This window comes from Diadema antillarum, unplaced genomic scaffold (genome assembly GCF_040938485.1).
Source record: "Diadema antillarum isolate AM-2024a unplaced genomic scaffold, OU_Dant_1.0 scf00000139, whole genome shotgun sequence".
In the NCBI taxonomy this organism is placed as follows: Eukaryota; Metazoa; Echinodermata; class Echinoidea; order Diadematoida; family Diadematidae; genus Diadema; species Diadema antillarum.
Genome location: NW_027271028.1, coordinates 3488852 through 3511536, shown reverse-complemented (window position 1 = coordinate 3511536; position 22685 = coordinate 3488852). Strand labels below are relative to the sequence as shown.

Below are 22685 nucleotides of genomic sequence, written 5' to 3'. Positions count from 1 at the left end.
AAATTATGAATGATATTGCCGTTTCAATACACAGGTATAATCATATCGCGAGTCTCCGCCTCAGCCATCACACCTTGTCATGGCTGATAATAATGTGTTTGTCTCGGAAAGGTCTATGCTTTTTGATGGGTTGTTTGTTTGTTCCTTTTTTCTTTTATCTTGTGAGGAGGGTGTATGGTCACTGAGAGGAGGGGAAACTTAAATTTTAAGTTTTCCTTTAGACAATTAGTTAGAAGGATGGGGACGCATGTTATAGAGCTAGAAAGAACTACGGCAACTATTATGTCCAATCCCCGATCACTACGGCCTAAAGTGCACAGCAATAAAGCGGATTATAATGACCTCCCTTAGACAGATACACGCCGAAACAATCCAGACACAGACAGGAGTGTAGAATTCACAAATATACGACATATTCACAGCATAGCCATGCAGACGAGGTAACACAGTGTGCCCGTTTCAACACACACAAATAAAGATTATACAGACATAGAACTATATGATTATATTCGAAATGACTAGTTTAATTACTAACGAATTCATCCTATGTGGTTTGGTTACGCAATCGTACACTTAATAATGAGAGACAATTATTAGAAAATATATTCGTCGTAAATACAAATATATACAAGTATATGATTAGACCTACAAAACATACACATGTATATTGTGCTTACATATGTATATCAATTGTATGGTTGTGCATGTATGTGTGTGTATACGATATAAACGCAAGTGGAAGACCCAAATGAAAAGTCAAGTATGGCAGCAAACAGCAGGTGAACAAATCTGAGCCGGAGCCGACATCAGCAAACGCTGAAGCCCGTCTGCATACATGACCCGGCCGAGGTTCAGCGACGAACAGCGTTTACTGTCAAGCCCCTTGACTCGCACTTCACAATCTAACGTTAATCATTAAGCCACTTGAGGCTTGATCACTGGTCGACCAAAGGTCTGTGAGGAAGAGATAGAGAGAAAGAGAAAAAAAGAGAGGGAGGGAGGGCGAGGGAGAAGAAGAAAGGAGAGCGGAAGGCAGGGAATAACAGACAGACATGATGAGCAGACTCCCTGCACTGACTATAATATCCCAACTGATAGTGAACCAACTTTGAGGACATGGCACGACAAATCATTGCGACCGTGACGCGCGAGAACACGGCATGAAATAATAACAGCATCGAGTAAATGAACATCACTGTCGAGGAAAGGAATTCGAGAGATTCTAGTGAATATTTCAGGCAGAGAGGGAATGTTGCGCGATAAATAATTTGCGCTCGGTAAGCGAAGACGGCTTGGTAACGATAGACGAATGCCCATCTCGGAGGGATGAGCGGGGCGCGTAAGCCCTTTAATTCAACAAAACGGCGCAGACAGCATCGGTCAGGGCGCGAGAGAAGCCGGAGCTCGACTTCTCACATGAAACATGGTTACAACGCATGTCACATCACATTTACCTCCATCAGCAGCAGCTGCGGGAGGAAGTGTGCTCGGCTAGGACTCTTGCTCCTGCATTGAGGCAGAGTCTGCTGCGAGAGAAAGAGGGTATGTCTCTCTTGGGGAAGATGCTCTCAGTGACGCTCCCAGTGACTGCAACTTACTGTCAATAAACGGAGCCGACGATAACAGCATTGATGCATTGATGAGTTTTTGGTGGACAGTGGGTTAAACGGTAAGGGAGACACTGTTCAGGGGGGGGGGGGGGGGGGTGTTGTAGGGAGACGTGTACACTGCAATTTTCACACTGTAGCAAATGGATTGCAAATCAGAGTTTTGCGGTGTTTACAAGCAGACCCAGCGGTGCAGTCGAATGCATTTCTCCAGCACTTGCTCACAGTGAGGGCGGACCGACAAGAGAGGCTTCTGTCTCGTACGGGGGGAAGCGAGGCCGCTCGGCGGATCGGTGATGAGCTTACCGCTGCCGAGCTGTGGACGCGACTGGGGTGGCACAGTTCGAAGATCAAGTGTGTGATGTACCATATACTTGTCAAGCGCCATATGCACGGAGAAATCCGCGAGATTTTTTCAGAGATATATATGTCAGGACTGTCAAACGTCTCAAGTGCACTGACAAAGTCACATCGGCTCAGAGAGTAGGCAAAAAGGAGCGAAAGGAGGATATTGGGAAGAAAAGAAAAGTGCCATTTCCACTTCGTTTTCCACCCTGTCTTCTTACATCTGTTATTGTCAACAGGCGAATGCCCTTCGTCTTATACAGCGTCTCCAGTTTTCACAATGTCTATAGATACATTGCATATACATGTATATACGTTTATATATTTCTATCTATATGATATACATATGTTTATATATACATATAAATAGAGGAAGATATACATATATACAGATAGATGGATGGGTAGATAGATAGATAGATAAATAAATAAATAAAGAAAGAAATAGATAGTTGGTTAGATAGATAGATAGATAGATAGATGAATAGACAGACGGATAGATAGATGTATACAATTCATGTATTCTTTTCATTAGCATTTCTTCGGTAATGATAAAGAGACTGCTCAAAAGATATACCACCATCACACTGTTTTAACTCGCGCGGAATGTCTTTTCTCGCGACAGGGGTCTGATGAAGCACGCCAAAGTGTGTGTGCATACAAGGAATAATCCCGGTAAACATGTCCCCGAGTCTCTGACCTTTGCGTATTATACCGAATGGAAACTGGCCAACATAAGTATTTCAGCAAACATGCAGTATATTGTGGTAGACGGACGATAACACTGCAGCAGAGGGCAATATGCTCGTCTTGATTACCTAAGCAGACCAAAAATCGATCATATTCGACTAGACTCACAACTATGTCAGACTAATATTCATCGCACGAATCACGTTATCTGGGCCCATTTTTTTTTTTTTTGACGCACGGCGTAACAAGGCACAAGCTAATAAGGGTCACCATTCTGCTACAAAGACACAATACTGACGGAGTAAGACTTGTGAATCTACTGCGTGTGTGTGTTCCTATGTTAATTTCCTCTTTTGTGACTGGTGGCGTTTTATTTCAAAGAAACAAACGACGCAAAGCAAAACTACATAATAATATCTCCTCCCTGCGAGACGAGCGTGCTTCTGACTATGTAGGGGTCATTCCCTTCTCTCTCAAATTTGTGCAGCACCTGGGCTATAGTTTCGAGCTAGGGAGAGTAGTAAAACTCCGAAAATACACGAAAATTAATATCGCCCCGTCGTCAGTTCGTGCCATGAAGGGTGTCAGGCATGACATTCATTCCTTAGCACCTGACATCCATACATGAAACAAGACCAGCCAACGATTCTCCCCCATATTTCCTCCATCCGCGTTGTCTCCTGCGAAAATTCCCATGGCAAGAATACCTGCCCTACATCCAGATCTATATATGCAAAAATCCCTCAGTTCGGTGGAGGTGTAATGTGGGAAGTTTTTTTTTTTCACGTTTGGATGTGGCCGATTTTTCTGAAACACATCAGAAAGATTGAAGCTTAACATGTATATTTCCTTGGCAAGAAAAAAAAAGGCTTGGCAAAAAAAAAAAAACAGAACAAGAAAGGACAATATGTTACGGTGGAAGGATGAAAACGCGAATCAAGAGAAAGAAGTGAGGAAAAGTTCTGAGAAGGAAAGAAAAAGGGGAGAGAAAAGGAGGAGGAGGAGAAAGAGGAAAACGGAGAACAATCGGCTGGACTGGGCAAGGGGTGAGGTGACTGCATCCTGGCATTGGAAGCACGTATGCTATGTGCGCGGAAAAGTTTTCCATTCCCATGGCATCTTGACACGACTTGAACCATGACACGGCGAGGGGGGTCCGCGCTAATGAAAGATTGAGCAAGATGCGAGGAGAATATGAATAAGATTTCAGCCAAAATAATACCCCAACATCAATAATGAATCATCATATAGGAAAGGGAAGAAAAAAATGGCATCTCTTCACGTCAAGTGGTGTCTCGATACTCTTTCTTTTCTTGATGTCTTTAGTACTCTTTTCCTCACTGTTCGTCTCCCCGTCTATCTCCCTCTCTCGCTCTCTCGCAATCTTTTTCCTTCCTTCTTTCACTTTCCCAAAGGCAAAATATTTCACCCTCTTTTTTTTTTGCTGTATAAAAAAAAATTCACGTCTCAAATTGATGGCGACGATGATGATGGTGATGATGACGATCGGAAATCTCAGTGGAAGTTTGAGTGAAATATCAAACGCGCACAACTACAGCCGACGTCCTCCCACACTCTCTCATTTATAGAGGCACTTTCTTTCATACGCGGGGAAAATTTCCATTCCTAAGCGAGCATGTGGCTTAAGTTTCAATCCAAAGATAGCTGGTACTCAGTCGATGAACAAAAGCCTAATCTATGTACATCACACTTATGAATACACTAAGTCATCGCGCTTTAGACGTACATGTATCGTCTTTTGAAACACATTCATACCGGATTCTTATGAGAAAGGTTGTTTGGGAATTCTGAGTCAATCCCTAACTAATTGCAATGCATTTAAATCGAGACAATGTAAGATAGTAGGGAATGCAATCACAGCCTCAAAACATACGTCATGCATAGCATTGTAATTTCAAGTACTTATCTGTCCAGCACGTATAAATTGACAAATATTTGAAAAGCAGGAGAAAAGTACCAAAGAAAATATCAAATCAGCAAACGCTTCATCTACAATATATTACTGTCCATTTACATTATATTACATGCGAAAATCGTCACTGTTATTTACAAAGATCAACAAACTTAACAATCATCACCTGTCAATTCATTCCATTAGTAAATTAGTACACTAGGGTTTTGTATCAATATGTGAAAGCTTTTAGATTATTTTTTTTCAAGACATTGTTCTATCGTATATTTTGTTTTTGGTTACGCCATATTACAAATGCAATAAAGACAAATAATACTGATGTCTGCTCATACTATTATTGAAGAGGGGCATCGCATAACAGCATCGCGTTAAGTGCTCAGGTCTTTGATCATGTTTTGTTTTTATCATTCACAACACAGAGAAGTCCCGTTGTTATAAATGACAAAATGTTTGCTTCAGCGATCGTTCGAACGAGATAAAGCGTTCAAATTTCACGTCCAATACATCATTGTCCCTGATTGTCTAAAAGAGCAACATGCAACTACAATGCATCTGTTTTGCTATATCTCTGTTGCCAAACAATACTGATTGAGGTACCAGTATTTACTCGGCAATATCATATTTACATATATATATATATATATATATATATCATGAGATGTAACACGATTGAAGGAAAAAACACACTATAAATTGCTTACTACGTCTTGTCAAAAAAATGGATAGATACAGTATTGTACTTCGGGTAAAGCCTTGGAGTTTTTATATTTCATTTAAACTCTCATGTAAATCTGCAATGGCGTACTTCATGACCATGTCGAGAAACATCCCAGTAGTCGGGTGAATTCCGGTTTTACGGTTAAGAACAGATCACCACATCCAAATTCCGTTTACACGCCATCACAACTATACACGACAATGAATTACATTATAGCTTACAGCCTGTGTTACAAAAATTTACTGAAAACGACTGAAAATTTGACAATAAAGTGTAGTTTTCACAGGATGGTCAATATATATCCCTGACCATGAAGACTTAATATAAGAAACAGAGAAAGTAAAACAGATTACCTACCTTGTCAGAGATTTGATTCAAGTAGGTACTTTGTATCCTAGTGTTTGTAATGTCGCAGTAATCGACCTGATGTAAACATACAGGTGTAATACAAACATGCGCACAAAGTAATAGTTTTGTGTCATATATTCGGATCTAGCCAAATGGCAAATCTCCCCAATTTCAGAATCAGTTTTGCCTTTTGTGGAGAAATGTGAGGTCGAAAGTGAGGTTCTTCAGGTATATCACTGCAAATGCCAGCCTAAAATACTCGGCTAAAATCACAGCAAATCTGATGGCTCTTTGCATTTCGCCCAGTCGTGAATTTGAGTTTCTGATCAGTGGTTAACTTCAGGGGCTAAATCTTTATGTCAGCTTTTCTTTTGTAGAAACAATAATGCTACATTCTTTCGCTGTTTTGTTTTGTTTCGTTCGTTTTGGTCTAATGCGAGACACGGCGTATATGAACATGATGGTTTTGGACGAGAATAGAAGCGCAGAAATATAAACCCTACCAGGAAATTACGCATCATAAAACAAATCTCTTGTCGGCTTCTTGTGGCGTTTCCGGCCACTCTACTTCGCTGTAAATGTATATTCTAACGATTGATCTTCACGGGGGAAAAAGCGGGGGAAGATAGAGTCTGTTGCCAATGTTTTGCCTGTGAAGGTAGTTTTACTTCCGTGTGAAAGTTGGGTTCATTTGTTTTTTCGAAATGAATTAACTCGTTGCACAGGAGAAACAAAACAGCGACAATAACTACAGCACTGCCTTTTTTTTCTACTTATCTTTTTTGTTTTGAACCCAGAGAAATTGGAATTCACATATGTGATGTGAACATATTTACTTCGGTATAAATTATTTTGAAAATACCCCCTCCTTAAAATAAAATGGCAACGTCAGTACATATTTCTCTTCAATAAAACCAGATAACAAACTCGACGTTCATAGTAATTCTCGTGTTTCTTGTGGGGCTTCCTGGGCAAATTCAGTCTAGCTGCGATATAATTCCGGTTTACCTCTTTGTGGTCATCTGTTTTACCATCAACTCGCCAGGGAATGCGTGAGAACTGCACGGTTTACAATTTCCATCATCATGTTATAATAACAAAACCCTCATCGTTGCCGGAAAAAGGCAGAAGTACCGTTCATGCGGGTTTCATACCACTTTCCGTCTTCTAGCATTCATCATTCGTTTACACCCACTGCATGTTTGGACATCCACAAGAGCGCGTAATCTTCCTGCTTTTAATAGACCATACTACGGAATAGAAGAAAAGTAAAATCTTTGAAATGAACATGGCACATGTCTTTGTTTTCTTGGTGTATTGATGGCTGCCTATCTGTAGAAGCAAGCATCATCGACATGTAGTTGTCCACACCGCGTTACCCAATACTACGCCTGATATGAGTGATCTTCAACACGCTGCCACGAAAGCACGCTCGCCCATTGCGCAGCGAACAAAATACTCAAGATTCAACACACGATTAACATTGGCCTGTTCGCTCTATAATTCGGCCGAAGCAACCCGTAAATTCTACAGACATGGAGAACTATTTTACCTAATATCTCTTGCTCCTAATGGGCGCCAATAAAACATTTTAATTTTGCCGCCATACTGGTAGATGCGGCTGTGTGTTGTCTGTATTTGGGTAAGCAAGTGTCCTGCGAGATACGCACCCTCGCGAAATCGCGGAGCTTCCGCCGTTCGCGCCCGGGCTGAGAGCGGCGGGACAATCAGTCTAAAAGACCATCACACCGCGCTCTCATAGAGGGCACATCTTTGACAACATTTTTCAGTTACTTAACACAATTTACAGAACTTTACCGCCCAACATCTCTCTTTTATACACATAAGGAATCTCCATTTGCTAAGAAGCTTTCCTTTCCTTTAGCGGGGGGGGGGGGGGGGGGGGAGGTGGAAGGATATAGCACCGACGTTTTTGAAAAGAGACTGAATTGAATGAATGAATTTAATGACATCCCGTAATAAAAGGATGCATGGCGAAATTTCAAGTTTTGTTTGCCTCTGTTTATATATAGGTCGTTACCCTGCAGTTTTTCAAACCTGAAAGCTATATCATTGGCCTTCCCTTTTGTGTCAATTTCCCTGCCACAAATCCACACATAGTTACATTGTATTCAGAGTGAATTGACCAACATTCTCCCAAATAACACTGGTCGAACAGTGCATCGACTAATGGTTAACCTATACTGAAATTCGCGCTGTGTTCAGAGAGTTCCTACGCGAATTGTTATTACTGTATAGTTTTTCCCCCAAGTACAACAAGTCAGTGCCATCTTATGTTACATCGCTTGTGTAGTTGGAAGTACACAGAATGTTTCATGTTTTTTTTCTCCCTCCAACACTACTTTAGCATGTACGCTGGGAGATCTTGAGAGTTAGAGGAAACGTGCACGTCTTGCCGGAAAACACTTCCGGAAAGCCCTGGCACCAAAAAACTGTTTTCTTCACATCTGTTTTAGAGCTAGACTTTGGTTTGAAAAAGAAAGAAAAAAATCACATATTTTCCTCCCGTACAGCTATCAATATTAGAAAGCTCTCGTTGTCGTGTCTCAGTTTACCGGACAAGTATGTTTTATGATAGTACTGTCCAAATAGACAATTGTAAAAACATTGCAGATGGGCATATAACAACACACAAATAACAGAAAGGCAGCAAGCACCACGCAGATGTTTGACAAAGTGAATCAATACCCCTTACAAAGAATGCTGTGCTTGCACAAAACATATCGACTACAATACACTGAGAAGAAGAAATATATGAAATATATATAGCAGGATTGGGTTAAAATGCCTTAACCAGAGATTGGTGAATGTGACGTGAATGCTAAGAAAGTGATAAAGCTCCCACACTGGTGCATACAATTCGAAAGAAACGGTTAAATGCAGACGGTGGTTTGAGTGCATAAGGGCGTACTGAGCAAGTGTTTGTAGTATCTGGGGCTGGGACTGGAAGCTGAAGTGGTAGACACCCCGCCTACCAGCCCAGCCGGGAAGGGCAGACAGAGGCCAAAAGGTGGCTCACCTTCAATCCTTGTGGCTTGAACTTGACACCGAAGCAGTGGTTGAGGAGTGGTGGAAAACAAAAAAGCGCCAAGTAAGTCACAATCTCAAATCCGTTACGAGAGGGGCGGAGAGAGAGCTACGGCAGTCATAGACAGCCAGCGCTGTTCAAGAAGAGGAAAAAAGACAAAAAACCATCGGACGCTGGCGGTACAGTTGGCGGGCTGCGCACCCGATCAAACCGTATCGCCGACTCGGCCTTGGCAATGCAGAGATAGCAGCAAGGGAGAGTGTGTGGTGGGCTTTTTTTTTAGTCTCCAGTGCGTATCCGGATGTCGTGCAGTTACAGCTCGGAAGAGTAAGGAGAAATGTCGCAAACACTTGTTGATCAGCAAGAAGGAGAAGGGGCAAGCATTGTCAAGACCCGGCAAAGCAACGGCGATCCGTCGGCTGGGCGATCTACCGCGAGCTTGGCACGAGTCCGTCAGGAAGCCAGTTTAATGAACTTGAACCAGAGCCCGGCTGACGCTCCATGCACACGTTACGTAGTGGCAGAGTGCACCGTGTGGCTACGCGTGTATACCACTGGATTTGACCCTTGACACAACGCACATTAATATCCGCGACAAGCTTACATATCGCTATCTCCTCTTCGCCATGGAACCCTGACCCACGGGCCCTATTGGTTTCCAGGGGCCGCGTCACAGGGGTCCTGTCATATCAAGATGGCGGTCCAAGAATCAGTGCCCGTTCCCCAAGCCCTCGATTTCCAGGGATTTTCTCGGAGCCGAAATTCGACTTCTTCGGGGCGGGAGTTTACACGAGTCAAGTTTGAAGAAGTAAGTTCGACTCGCTCGCCCAATCCCGACGCTCCTTGATTTGCGATTGTGACCGGGCCATGGCATTTTGCGCGCATCGCGGTGTGAAAAAAAGGAGGTGGGGGTGATACGAAGGCATCGACACTCGGCGGAACTGAGGCTACGAAATGATGAGCGAGGATCGCGGAGAAATCACCGTGTGCTGGCATTGCGCCATCTTCTGGCCTAAAGTAAATATTGTCAACATTCACTCGACCGTCGTGGCGTTTGGCTTGTCTGCTCGGCCAAAGAAAATAAAACGTTTTCATTTACAGCTTCCGTCTCTTGCGCGCAGGTTTCGTGGGTACCAAGGATTGTCAGTGTAGCAACACATCAGAAGGATGTCCCCCTGTCGCTCTCGTGGTAGTCAATCTAAGTAACAACAGAAAAACGATTATTTTTTTTTCTTTGTCTCTACTAACAGGTTGCATTCCTATATAGAGAGAATTTCCCCCACACCGCAATCCCCATTCAAAAGTACCTCTGCTCGTGCAATGATATTGTATGTATCAGATAATTGGTACAGTATAGCTAATTCAACATTGTACAGACATTCACAAGAATTAACCCCTCAGTCACATGAAACCCGGAAATTCATTGTAATTGGATGGTCTCATAGGTAATGAGTTTTATTCTTACACTTGTTGTTATTTACATCACATAATCGTCATCAGGTGATTCAGAAATGAAAGTGAAGGGGCGTTGATAAACTTTAAAGGTAGGGGTGGATTAGGCAATGGAAGAAGGCTGGATTTCTTGCAAATGTGTTAATAAAAACCTTATCATATCAAACGCAGTGACAAGAACAACAAACAAAAACAATTTGATATAACACGAAACGATGCCATGGTAACAAGCAGAATGACAATTTTGTGAAAATTCGTTGGATTATATAAAGTGGCTTTCCTGTTGTGACATCTCAAGCACATTGAAAAGAACATGACTTATTCACATAACTTGTAGATAAGAATAAAGGGGTCAATATAATATATCTGGTCTTTAAAGGGGAGGAGAGAGTGAATATACTGACTTTAAGTGGTGCAGAAAATTTGAAGATGTTTCACTTATTGCATTACCATAAAACTGAAAAGAGAGAGGGCCACTATAGTCTACTTCACCTTCATACTAAACGTTCATCATTCCTTAGTTTTATTAACCCTTTGAACGCCGTTTTATTAGAAGCAAATCCAGTCTTTCATGAGAGAACAGTTACCTTCCGAATAGCCATTGTGTTTTCCTGACTATACTCGGCAGCACAATGTCATGTTGGGAACGGTACATCAGTCGAAACAGTGCAGAAAGACTCTATTCATGATAAGGATAATCCGAACCTCACTATTCTAATTTTCTTTTGTTCTTTTGTTCAAATATGAAATGTCTTTTTCATTTTTTTGTTTTCGTTATCGGGAACCGGTTGCAGGATATATATAATCTAAGGAATATTGCCTTATTTTGGAAGCCACTGGTTGACTAACGATGCATGAGCGTTTAGCAAGAGACAGGGGATTGAAGGTAGAAAGTAGATGATAACACGTCATGTGTCTTCTCTGTGTGAATGCTATCACCTTTGATTCAGCTTCATGGCTCGGCTTAGGCATCGCAGTGTCAGTCTGTAACACACATCCCAGCTCTGTTACATATCTATCTTTCAGGGAAGGGTATATAATCTTGAATCAATTCCCCATTTTATTTTATGTAACGTGTTAAGATTTGATGTCAGCTATATGCTGAACTATTTGCAAAATGTGACGTGAGTACTCATAACGTTGTTGCCTTATTCACGCACGAGTTTAGAAAGGACATGGATACTATCAGGATTATGGGGTGATACTTTATTGATATTTTCATATAATCATCTGTGTGCTTGTGACAGGAAGACGAATTGTAAGGTAAAATATGAGAATATAAGGCGGAATGATATGGGAATGATAAGATAAACGAATGATCTTAACGGCGGTTCGGATTGATGACTGCGGTCACCGATGGCAGGTGCTTTTCATAGCCGGCACTGTGCGAGCAAACTGCCTCCACCGTCCACAGACGCAGATGACACGTAACAGCGGAACGCTGCACTTCGATTCGGCGTTAAAATCATATTCTTGCCGACTGATTGTCACCGTTTTCTCTAAAAAAATATTTCGTTTTCAATCTCCGCCTTTCATATCAATACGATGAATATGGGATTTCCGTTCAAATACTTTAAAAGGTCTGCATCATTGCATGGACTGTTTCAGGTGGAAGATCCCATAAGGCATTACGTCTAATACACAACAGGCTGAAATCTCAACATAATAATACCCACAGTGAATCGATACTATATTGTGAGAAAACGGTTTGTTCTCTTCCCCACGCTGCAGTCAATGTATACAACATAATATAGCAGAGAGCTGTAGCTGCCAACTAGCCGGGTGAACATATTGCCAGACACCGTGAATTGTCAACAGTTTGTTTCCTTCCCCGAGACTGTCTTTCGGAATCATATTATCAAATTCCCACGAGTGCGGACGTTTCCGTTCTGAGCGGTTTTGCAAAGATGCTCACTTGTTTCGACCTAATATTACTAGCCATCACTGCTATCAAATGAAATAGATGATTAAAACAAGATAAACAAATGACATGAGAGACGGAATGTCTGAGTTCCAAGGAAAATTGCCATTCCTTATTCTTCCTCTTAGCACTGTAAAGATTGGTTGGTTGAAAGCATGGCATGATTGCGATTTTCAGAGGAAATAACTGAATGAGACTGTGTATGACATGCATTTTTCAATTTTGTGAGTGATTATAAATTATACATATATGAACAAATCTAATTAATGATGTTCAACTCATCCATATACGAGATTTTTAAGTTTGATTACCTGACCAATGATCGAACAAATTGGCCAGTTAAAGCATATATGGGATAAATGTCGATGATGGCATTTCGTTGGACTTGTGCACCCAACTACACGGCAGCGCATTTAGTAATGATGTAGGTGCAAAATAATGTAGTTGGGGAGACATAGAAGGCACATAAATGACTAGAGATAATGACTGAAGTAATATCTTGCGGTCCACGAAATCAGCTTGAGTGAAATAAACAACAGATAGTAATCATGATTATAGGAAAATATTTCGTATTTCTAAAATTGTCAAAATATATATTTTGACAATCAAAATTTCGCCCGTCAGCGACTTTGGGATCCTTTTGTTGTAGCGGGTCACATATAATACGTGTTGAAGGTAGTAAGTCAGCACTCTATTGATTTCAACATCAAACGTTTAATGCATGGACAATAATGTCCCAATTCACAAACATCCGCATTTTCCCACCAAATTTCTCACCAACCGGATATTTATCTGCCTGAAAGATGTGTCGACGTGATTTATTTCATGGATGGCAAATTTGTTGAAAGGAACATTGGCGACTAAAATGAAATTGAGGATATAAATTTCAGGTGATTGCTATTAATCGGAAAGTCACTTTTAATGACCGGAATTGGGCAAACGTGTTGATATCTTCATGATTCTTCATGAATTTCAATATCAATATGAGTGTGACAATATTCGAGCTAATAATTTAACTGTAAATATGCTAAAAGATCAAGTATTTTAATCTTAGAAATGACTGTAAGTGCGATGCGATCATATCGGTGTCCTTTGTTAAGTTTTTGATGCAGATAGTCATAGAAACAGAAGACTGAAAACGAAACGTTACTTTGAAACAGTAAAATAGAAGTGCTATCTTATATAAGTGCTTTTATTTTCCTTTCCATTTTAGTTCAAGCATTTGATAATAATTACAGCCCATGTTGCATTCATATCATGACTTTAGCTAACAGTATACAAGAAAGATAGATCGCAACAATAGATTCGTCAAGTGAGATAAATCACAACAATAAATTCATTAAATTAATTTAGTATCAACTTGATGAATTACATATGCCATGGGTCTTGTAGGTATTTTGGTTTGTATTGAATATTTACTTTAATAACGTAGAAAACTAATTAATTTCGTATATATAATCCCGTCGTCTCCATGATTTACAAGATAAAATGTTTATTACAAATAGCTTATATTCCATTAATGCAAGCTATCGAACAATAAGTTATACACAGTGTCCAGATACAGGTGTTTGTCCATAGCAACATGTGTACAGACAATCATTCAGAACACTAACAAGCACTGCCGTATTCTGTTTCCATTTTGTGTGTTGTTCTGTCCAAATCATCCGAGACAACGTCTTCTTTTTTTTAAGATGACTCGGTCGAGCAATTACATTTTTAGCTACCATACTGTACTCAGGAAGCGTACAGATAGAGTGCACGATAGAGTACGTCATCTTTAAAAAAAATCTATAATACATACCCAATATAATGTATCTTTTGTTTTAGATGAATCATTTTTAGTTCTACAAAACCTTTTTTCCAGACACTTTCTGTTAGACTGGAATTCCGAAAATAGTGTATTCTTGTTCGTTTGACTGATTGAATGACTGGGTGGCAAGATTTTCCACTTGATTTATTCTCAAAACACGTTGATATTCTTCACGCTGCATGCAACTCTTTTTCTCTCTATCCATCTTGATACGCAATACATATCTATACATATATATCTTTATCATTGATGGATATCACATATTATGTAGAGTTAACATGTACAATGCTACAGATGTAACTAAGAGACGAAATCTTTTTGTCCTCAGCATCAATAGGTTGGTGTTTATTATACAACTGACAAAAGTATTATTGAAACAATCATGTAATGTTTGCTAGATTTATGATAGTCTGATGAGAGTATTTTAATGTTAACACATTTTCTTTACTGATTTCGAGTATACTAGGTCGACGTCTCCGGTAATCACGTGTTACAAAGAATAGACTTGGGTTCTTCAATGGTTTAGCTAAAAGAATGTTCGAGCCGGTCCGCCACATGAGACGTGCCGAGGTGACAGAGGATGGGGAAGTGATGCGATACGGCCACCAACGAAGCCGCTCTCCCGCCATTTCCCCGCCTCGCAGTGCACATACACATACACACGCATTCACATCAAGCCCACGCCGCGCCGGCCGTCCGTGTGGGACGTGCACTGCGGATTTCTCCACAGGTCTATCGCAGTATAGTGAATGTAAGTATGAAAACATGTCTTCTCAGTCAGCATTGAGCATATGTCGAGAAGAAGGAACAACACATCGAAAGGTAACTGAAGAAGAAATGAGTACAAACAAAAAATTGATTATGGAGTGGGACATGAATTATGGCTTAAACACGGTGAAGAATAATACTATCACCAATAAAAGCAGTGACAGCAACTTGTGAGAACATCGCTTTGTCGAAAGGAAAATAACATTGATGCAAGGATCATCAATAATGACTCGTTACTATATACTTAATTTCTCTTATATACTCATGTGCTCTTTTTTCAAATTAATTCATGAAAGGATTTCCTTTGACCGAAGAGTTCAGGAGAATTGTAAAGGAAATCATTATGTTAAAAGATATAACATGCAGCTGTCTGTTGGTCATCTTATACCTGATTTCATTTGAAATAATCGAGAGCAAATTCAAACACGAAATTGGTTGCTTTGGGTTTAAATGCAATGTCCCAATTTCTTACATATGTCAGTGATAGTTTAAGAAATGGTGTAGACTGTCAAAGAAATTGTATTTAGTGGAGGTTAATTGACGCATTTTCGTGAACACGTATATTTCTTCTAAATTGTCTCTGTATCACTTTTCTCTTGCAAGGTCTCTTTGATTTCTACAATGATGTAAGACGTAAGGGCTGTGCAATAAGAACAGAATTAATGTGCATGTCATACAAAGCATATTCACAGCGATGATTCTATTTGCTACTTATCCACACACCACGATGCAGCTAAAAGCCGTACACTGTTCAGCTAATCGTTATTAAAAAAGAGGGGGAAAATAACTGTTCATAACGTATAAAATGAAGAAAAAAAATCGCTAAAAAAGAGGAAAAAATAAATGTTCATAACATACAAAATGAAAACAAAAATTGCATTTTCTTTGATTCCATACCTGAAACCCCCTTGCTACATTATCTTTCTCGTCTCATTGATTTTTTTTTTGTTTACATTCTACTGCCAGAATTCGAAAGCCCACATTTTTAGAGTGATTATCAATGTGATTTAAGTTATTTTTGTATTTAAATTATGTAGGATTTTTTTCCTGTATAATTATTATTTCATAGGACTTAGTAAGCACATGTGAGATATTTAAAGCATTCGATACTAGAACTTATATTATCATTATTTTGATGAACACCTTTTTTCTGGATCTGCGTTGTGAGTGAGTTTTAAATTCAATGTAACAATCCTTCTTGAAACACACTTTTAAGAATCGTTGCTCTTCTATAATTATTCTTGAAATGATATAACGAACCAATGAAAGATATTTTTAAATTCCACATGGAGGATGATTTCATCGATGGGAAAGTTTTTCTCTTGATCTTTGATGTGGGCTTCTCATGAATGTTGATCTCTCTTTCCTAGAAAAAAATGTATTCATTTATGCCCTATATTTCAGGGTGGTTGTTAATTTCAATGTAAAAATCTATCTTTAAATGAATTAGGAATTGTTGTTCTCTGTAATTACTCTGGCAAAAAACCTTCAAAGCCCATGAAAGATTTTTTTCTTGTATTAGTCCAATGATCACGATAGTAACGTTGTATCTCGGAGCGCGTTTCATTTCATTTCATTTATTTCATTTCCAACAAAAAAAAATAACTACAGCATAGCATTAACGTAAACAAAATAAATGCCGCTCATTTCAAATAATACTAGAGTAAAGGAAATATTGTGTAAGGAAACGCAATCATAGACAGTGACTTTACTGTATCAAAGAAAAGTTGGTGGAAATGGAAATGGAAACGTCTCTGGGTGTGTGTGTGTGTATATATATATGAAGAGCTTGCTTCCAAAAGGCGCTAAATCCATCATTTTTCAATTGATTCAGCTCCTTTTGGAAGCAAGCTCTTCATATGTATATATATATATATATATATAAGTGATTGTTTATTTCAATGAAATAATCTTTATTTAACCATATAAGATGTCCTCTGCAGTTATTTTAGTGAATAAGGAGATAGGGAACCAAGTAAAATATTCCTAATATTCGGCACATAGCCTGACATTATCATTTGAAAAACACCTCTTCTCTTAATCCCCGTTGTGGGCATCAATGTAAGCTCATATTCCATACAAATACATGCTGCAGAATGGTCGCTGCTTCCATTGTAATAATCTTTCACAAATGACGATCTATTTGGTTTAGAAATGTGATTGTAGATTTACACATTGTAAAAAAAAAGTGCAAGGTTCTATGAGCCTAGAAGAGAAATAGTGCAAAGTGCTGTAACTCGGTCAGAAGACACTGAATGAAGCAGAGAACATTACTCATCAAAACTGATTGATGATCATTTTCTCTATTCAGCAAGATTTTTTATCTCAAAACGACGTTCTTTTGTCGATGTCCTCAATTCACTCATTACATTGTGACCGCTATTTTATGCGGTCATTTGCCTTATATATACAAACAGGTCACATACATGCGGAGAGGTTGGTGAGAAGAAATAGAATGGAAAAGTAAATAATAGGGTCACCCATATGCTCAAATGGGAGAATGATTAATGGTGATATATGTGTGCTTTTTTTCTTTGGATTCATTCACAGAAATTTGAGCCTAAGCCAGACGTTCAAACGGTGCAATTACTTAGCACACAGAATGATGATAATCCATACACAATGAAAAAAAAGAATAGTTGCTAACATGCTGGTAATGGAAAGTACACCACAAACTCAGATTTTAAAAAACAAACCTGGATTTAATTAGCCTGTTCGGTTTTATATCATCAATTACTACATATATGAATCTTAACAGTACACACAAGGGCAAAAAAAAAACCACCTGTATAATTAGACTTGCCGTATTTAAAAAAAAACCCAAAAAATCTTTGTTTTTGTTTTGTGTCACTGTGCATTCATGGTACGTGATCTAATTATAAAACAAGTCATTTGCATTTTCAAACCTCGTACTTGCGGAGTGGTGAATCATTGTCAATCGCAGTTCTTCCCCAACATCTCTAAGAAATATAGTTACTTGCGTGTATGTGTGTGTGTGTGTGTGTGTGTGTGTGTGTGTGTGTGTGTGTGTGTGTGTGTGTCTTTTAAACATTTATGGCTTTGGAAAGCTTTGTACAGCATCAGATATTTTATGACCGAATAAGCTGCATGCACAGTGATTGTGAAAAGCTCATATAAGTTTGTTAAATCCAAGCATGCACTGATACATCTAAAAACACGTACCTGCATGTCGTATTGTGCCGCGGCGGCAAAGACTGAAGATCACAGTATGGTTACTCTTTCTTGCTATCATAGACAATATGTAAACTGGTGAATTACAGTCTCAGTGTGACAAATCTTTATGGATTTTACTTAAAATTATGTATCTTTGTTGACTCGTTTAAAATTACAATCTAAAACGAGGAAAAGAGGTTAAAGAACACCCAAGTTTCAAGTGATAAGTATACTGTGGAGTAAATTTGTGGCATGGTAAAACACACACAACACACACACACACACACACACACACACACACACACACACACACACATATATATATATATATATATATATATATATATATATATATATATATGTTATAATGATGTTTGTAGTGTGCGTGTTGGTACCAGTACAGAAAAGGTGACGAAGTAGGGTGGTAATGCATTTCAGTCCAACAGTGCTAGTTATTCAAACCAAATTTTCGACGCATGCACACGTCTTCTTCAGGTTTTGCATGAACAATTATAAAAAGAAACAAGATAACCATCTTGTTTATATTCATAATTGTTCATGTCGACCCTAAAGAAGACGTGTGTATGCGTCGAAAATTTGGTTTGAATAAATAGCACTGTTGGACAGAAATGCATTACTACCCTACTTCGTCATCTTTTCTTATATATACATATATGTTTGTATAAACATATACACGTTGATGTATTGTATCCTTTAAAAAAACTATTGCCCTGTAATCATTCAAATTTATTGAGGAAGCTTAAGACAAACGCTCAGTTTCTGAATTTTCCTGCTCACCTAAATGTGCGCACAATCATCATAAAATTTATAATGTCTTTCTAGCTTGTTGATTTATATGTACATTATATTGTAATAATTATGTGAAATGATCATGGGTCATGAAAGCAAAAAGAGTTGAGGAATAGGCGATGCTGAGACGGCAAGCCACGGTTTGATACGTTTAGCTGCTTATCCTGTTGGTTATTTGCCATGGCAGGGATTTGATCTTGGGAGCTTGTCATGTGTGACATGGCGCCTCGCAAACGGGCTGTTGTCCTCCCTACACCCCGGGGCTACTGTACACCCTCGGAAGCCCATAGGTGAATTGTACTTACAGGCATCTATCAACGCATCTCTCTCCCTTTATACGCATTATTACATCTTACTGTGTTTGTGTGTGTGTGTGTTTTTTTGTATGCTTGTCTGTTTGATTGTTACAACTTATTTGCGGTTTAGCGGCTATAGTTCGTCCAACGTTCTCTCTCCCTCTTTCAAAACCGGAATTTGGACGAAAAGCTGCATATTACAGACGGGCGTAGTTGGAGATAATACTTATTGCTTTTTGATGTGGTGTGACCATTCCGCCACAATGAAATTATCAGAACGTGACTAGCCAGTGCATGGATTAAATCACTGTCAGCCCTTCTACAGGGGCCAGGATATCGCTACATTTGGGCTCTCTGACGCTGATAATATGGTGTCAGCAGATGCATGCACTTTCCCCCAGTATGATTAAGTGTCTGTCCCCATATGACATTCGCTTATTGACATTGGTACGTTTGCAAACACACACACAATCGTGCACACACACACACTTTTTTTCCAGTGGTGTTTATTTATTACCATTCTAAATGAGGCAATATCATAAACTGGAATTGATATAAGAAAATAACATAATTTGTACACAAGCAGCAAAACTATCCTTCCTGTGTCTTTTTTTTTTTTTGCACAGTGGTAGAAATCATAACTTGATAATATAAACACCTAGCATCAAATTTGTCATACTGATACACACAAACACACAAACACACACACACACACACACACACACACACACACACACGCAAACAAATCAATCCAACAGAATCAGGTTATGCAAGACATGTTATGTTTCTACAGAATTCGGACATTTCAGGTATCATTTTACCATATATATAAATATATATATATATATATATATATATATATATATATATATATACACTCAACCAAAAAAGTAAGTCCCCCCCCCCGCATTTTTGAATATATCTCAAAAAGTATTTTATCGATTTTCATAATTCAAACGGGATTGGATAGGGAATTTTATAATCATAACATGAATGGCATATCATTGCCACCAGATATCATTATTGGTGTGGGGGAAAAAAATGCATTTTATCTCAAAATACATGAAAAAAAAAGTTGCACTTTAGTGATTTGCATTGACTTTTACACAATAATCAAACAATCACTCATGATTCTGAACTTTTAAGCATGGTTTATTGCATATTTCTCTATCTCTTTCTTTTCATGAGCATACAGTGAAGTATTTAATAATTGATATGTCCACCATCAGCTTCAATGACCGGCCGGCATCTCTTCCTCATACTGTTAACTAAAGTTTGTACTTGGCGCTGCTCAATGTTGGCCCATGTTCTCTGCAAGACGCGCTGAAATTCTTGCAGTGAAGTGTCATCTTTCACCTTCATATTGAAAAGGTCTGTTGTTTAAAAAGTATGCATAACATCTGTTTGATAGGGAAGCACATTGTACCTGAAGAAATTCCTGATAATTACATAACAATTTAAAACTTGCATAGGAAATGTACACAATATGCTTCATATAACCTTAAGTGCAACTTTTTTTCCATGCATTTTGACATAAAATGCATTTTTGCTCACCAATAATGATATCTGGTGGTAATGATATGCCATTAATGTTATGAGTAATAAAATTCCCTATCCAATCCCGTTTGAATTATGAAAATCGGTAAAATACTTTTTGAGATATATCCAAAAATGCTAGGGGGAACTTGCTTTTTTGGTTGAGTGTATATATATATATATATATATATATATATATATATAGGCTTCTTTCTTTTTGGAAGCTTGATATAACGTCCAGTATATCGAATACAGACACATTCTAACACTTTCTTCTTTTCCAATCAGAATGAATCCTAATAACCTCTAGAATACGCATGTGGAAGTAAGAATGACGGAGGGTATATTCACTTGTCAATTGCAATCAATATTACATCAGCATTTCGATGAGAATTCGAGGTTTCATTTACTCATCAAGAATTAAAACTTCTGCTCATCAATCCGCTCGCTAGAGCCTTTATCTAGTGTCATTTATGCTCTTGCCTCCATGCATAAAACTTCAGTTTTCAAGCTTTTGACTTCCGCATAAAACGATGAAGCTCCGTATTGCTGGCAAGAAAACTTTATGCGCTTCCATTCAAATTTCGCTAATGGTCTGAGATTTCAAAACTGAAATATAACTTACAGTTATCGCTTAAATAAGTGCAACGAACTAAGATTTATCTCTCCAGCCCCCCCCCCCCACTTCTTCGCATACAAAGTCATCGATCCGTGTGATATTTTTCTCACAATTTACGGGGCGATTTTTCATCGCGTGACATAAGACATAATGACACACGCATCTTAGCTGCCACACGTTTTAAAGACCGCAAAAACCTCATATAGACGTTTGTCTTTTTGCTTCTCTGCCTTTTATTTTTTTCCCTCCCTCTTCTCCCTTTTAATAGCCATCTTAAGGGAACGGCGGGTAGTGTATACACTCTCCGAATGGACTTTTATCCTCTCATTTCGACTTAAATTTACAGGCAGCCAAACCAATCATTCACTGTTTCCTATGTGAAATAAACCTCGTTTGACTGCAAACAGCTCCCTTATTGCACGTGTCTTGTCGCCATCATTGCATCGTCACCGTCCCCCGCATCTGGGCGGACGAGAAGCGCTCCTTCCCCTACTCGCTTTAGGAACAAAAAACCCCGAAATTACACATGTCAATTCAATTGCTTGTTTATTTGCGGAATTGTATTCTCCGATCGCAATTTTGAAGTCATCACCGGCAGATTCGAGAGAGAGAGAGAGAGAGAGAGAGAGAGAGAGAAAAAGGGGGGAATATGCGATTTGGAGAGGGCTGCACTTTGTGTTTTTGTGCGCCTCCAAACGCGGATTGCACAGAGACAGTGTAACAAGCGCCTTATTGCGTCCCATAGTCTTATCACTCACTTACGAGATTTGTTAGGAGGAGTTTATGACAGTTTTTTTTTTGAAACAATTTCGATTCCCCGTGTGAAATTGTCCAATGCAGACGATAAACAAAATGAATATCCGACGAGAAATTATTGCACATTATAGCGTTCCAAGCTGAGGCCGTATTTCATGAATGCAACAAATGGAGTCCTCCTTTTTTCTCCCTGAATTTTCATCTTCCTTCATCTTTTTTCCCCTTCTTCCTGAACCTTCTTCTGCTCTAGAGCCACTCTTTCCTCTGGGCATGGCGGGTGATAACGGGTGGCATTGAATCGTTAACTTCCTCTCTCCATTTGATTTTTTTTCTTTCCCTGAATTGGCAAGAATAACAGTTTATCTGGCTGCACTTTTCCCATTTTGCCTTTTGATAAGCAATAGTCGGTCAACTCCTTTGATCACACATGTATCTGCTATGAAAGTTGTAAGACAGTTCCCGTGCTCCTCAGAAGATGACGATTGTAATGATCACGGTATCGGTGGGAGAGAGAGATTTTCACTTTCAATGGAAAGAGGCGATCAGCACGGATACACTTTACTTCACACATTACGGATCTAAAAAGACGAGCTAAGCCCCCCGTTTGCATACAAATTTGAGTATACCTCTGTCAAAATCAACAGTTGCCGAACCTTTATATTATTAGGACCTACTTCCCAATCCCACTTCAGCTCCAATCTAGTTCACAGTGCAATGGCGAAATCCAACGCATTTATCCTGTTTCGCCACTCGTATATACATTGAAAATTACATTTTCCCATCGCTCTCTTTATCACTTTTCATTTTCATATCAATATCAGGGTCATCTCTCAGATGATTGTTTTTCACTCGC

The 22685-nt window shown here is 39.1% G+C and overlaps 1 protein-coding gene across 2 annotated transcripts in view; it reads right to left on the bottom strand.

Annotated features, from left to right (window-relative positions):
* The window catches only part of LOC139721198 (nuclear receptor subfamily 2 group F member 1-B-like), a 154911-nt gene extending 145305 nt beyond the window's left edge, over positions 1–9606 (bottom strand). For both annotated transcript variants that reach the window (XM_071632525.1, XM_071632527.1), the window contains exon 1: positions 8682–9606. The gene's annotated coding sequence lies outside the window, so the exon portion shown is untranslated. The remainder of the gene's footprint in view (positions 1–8681) is intronic.
* Positions 9607–22685: the final 13079 nt, after the last annotated feature.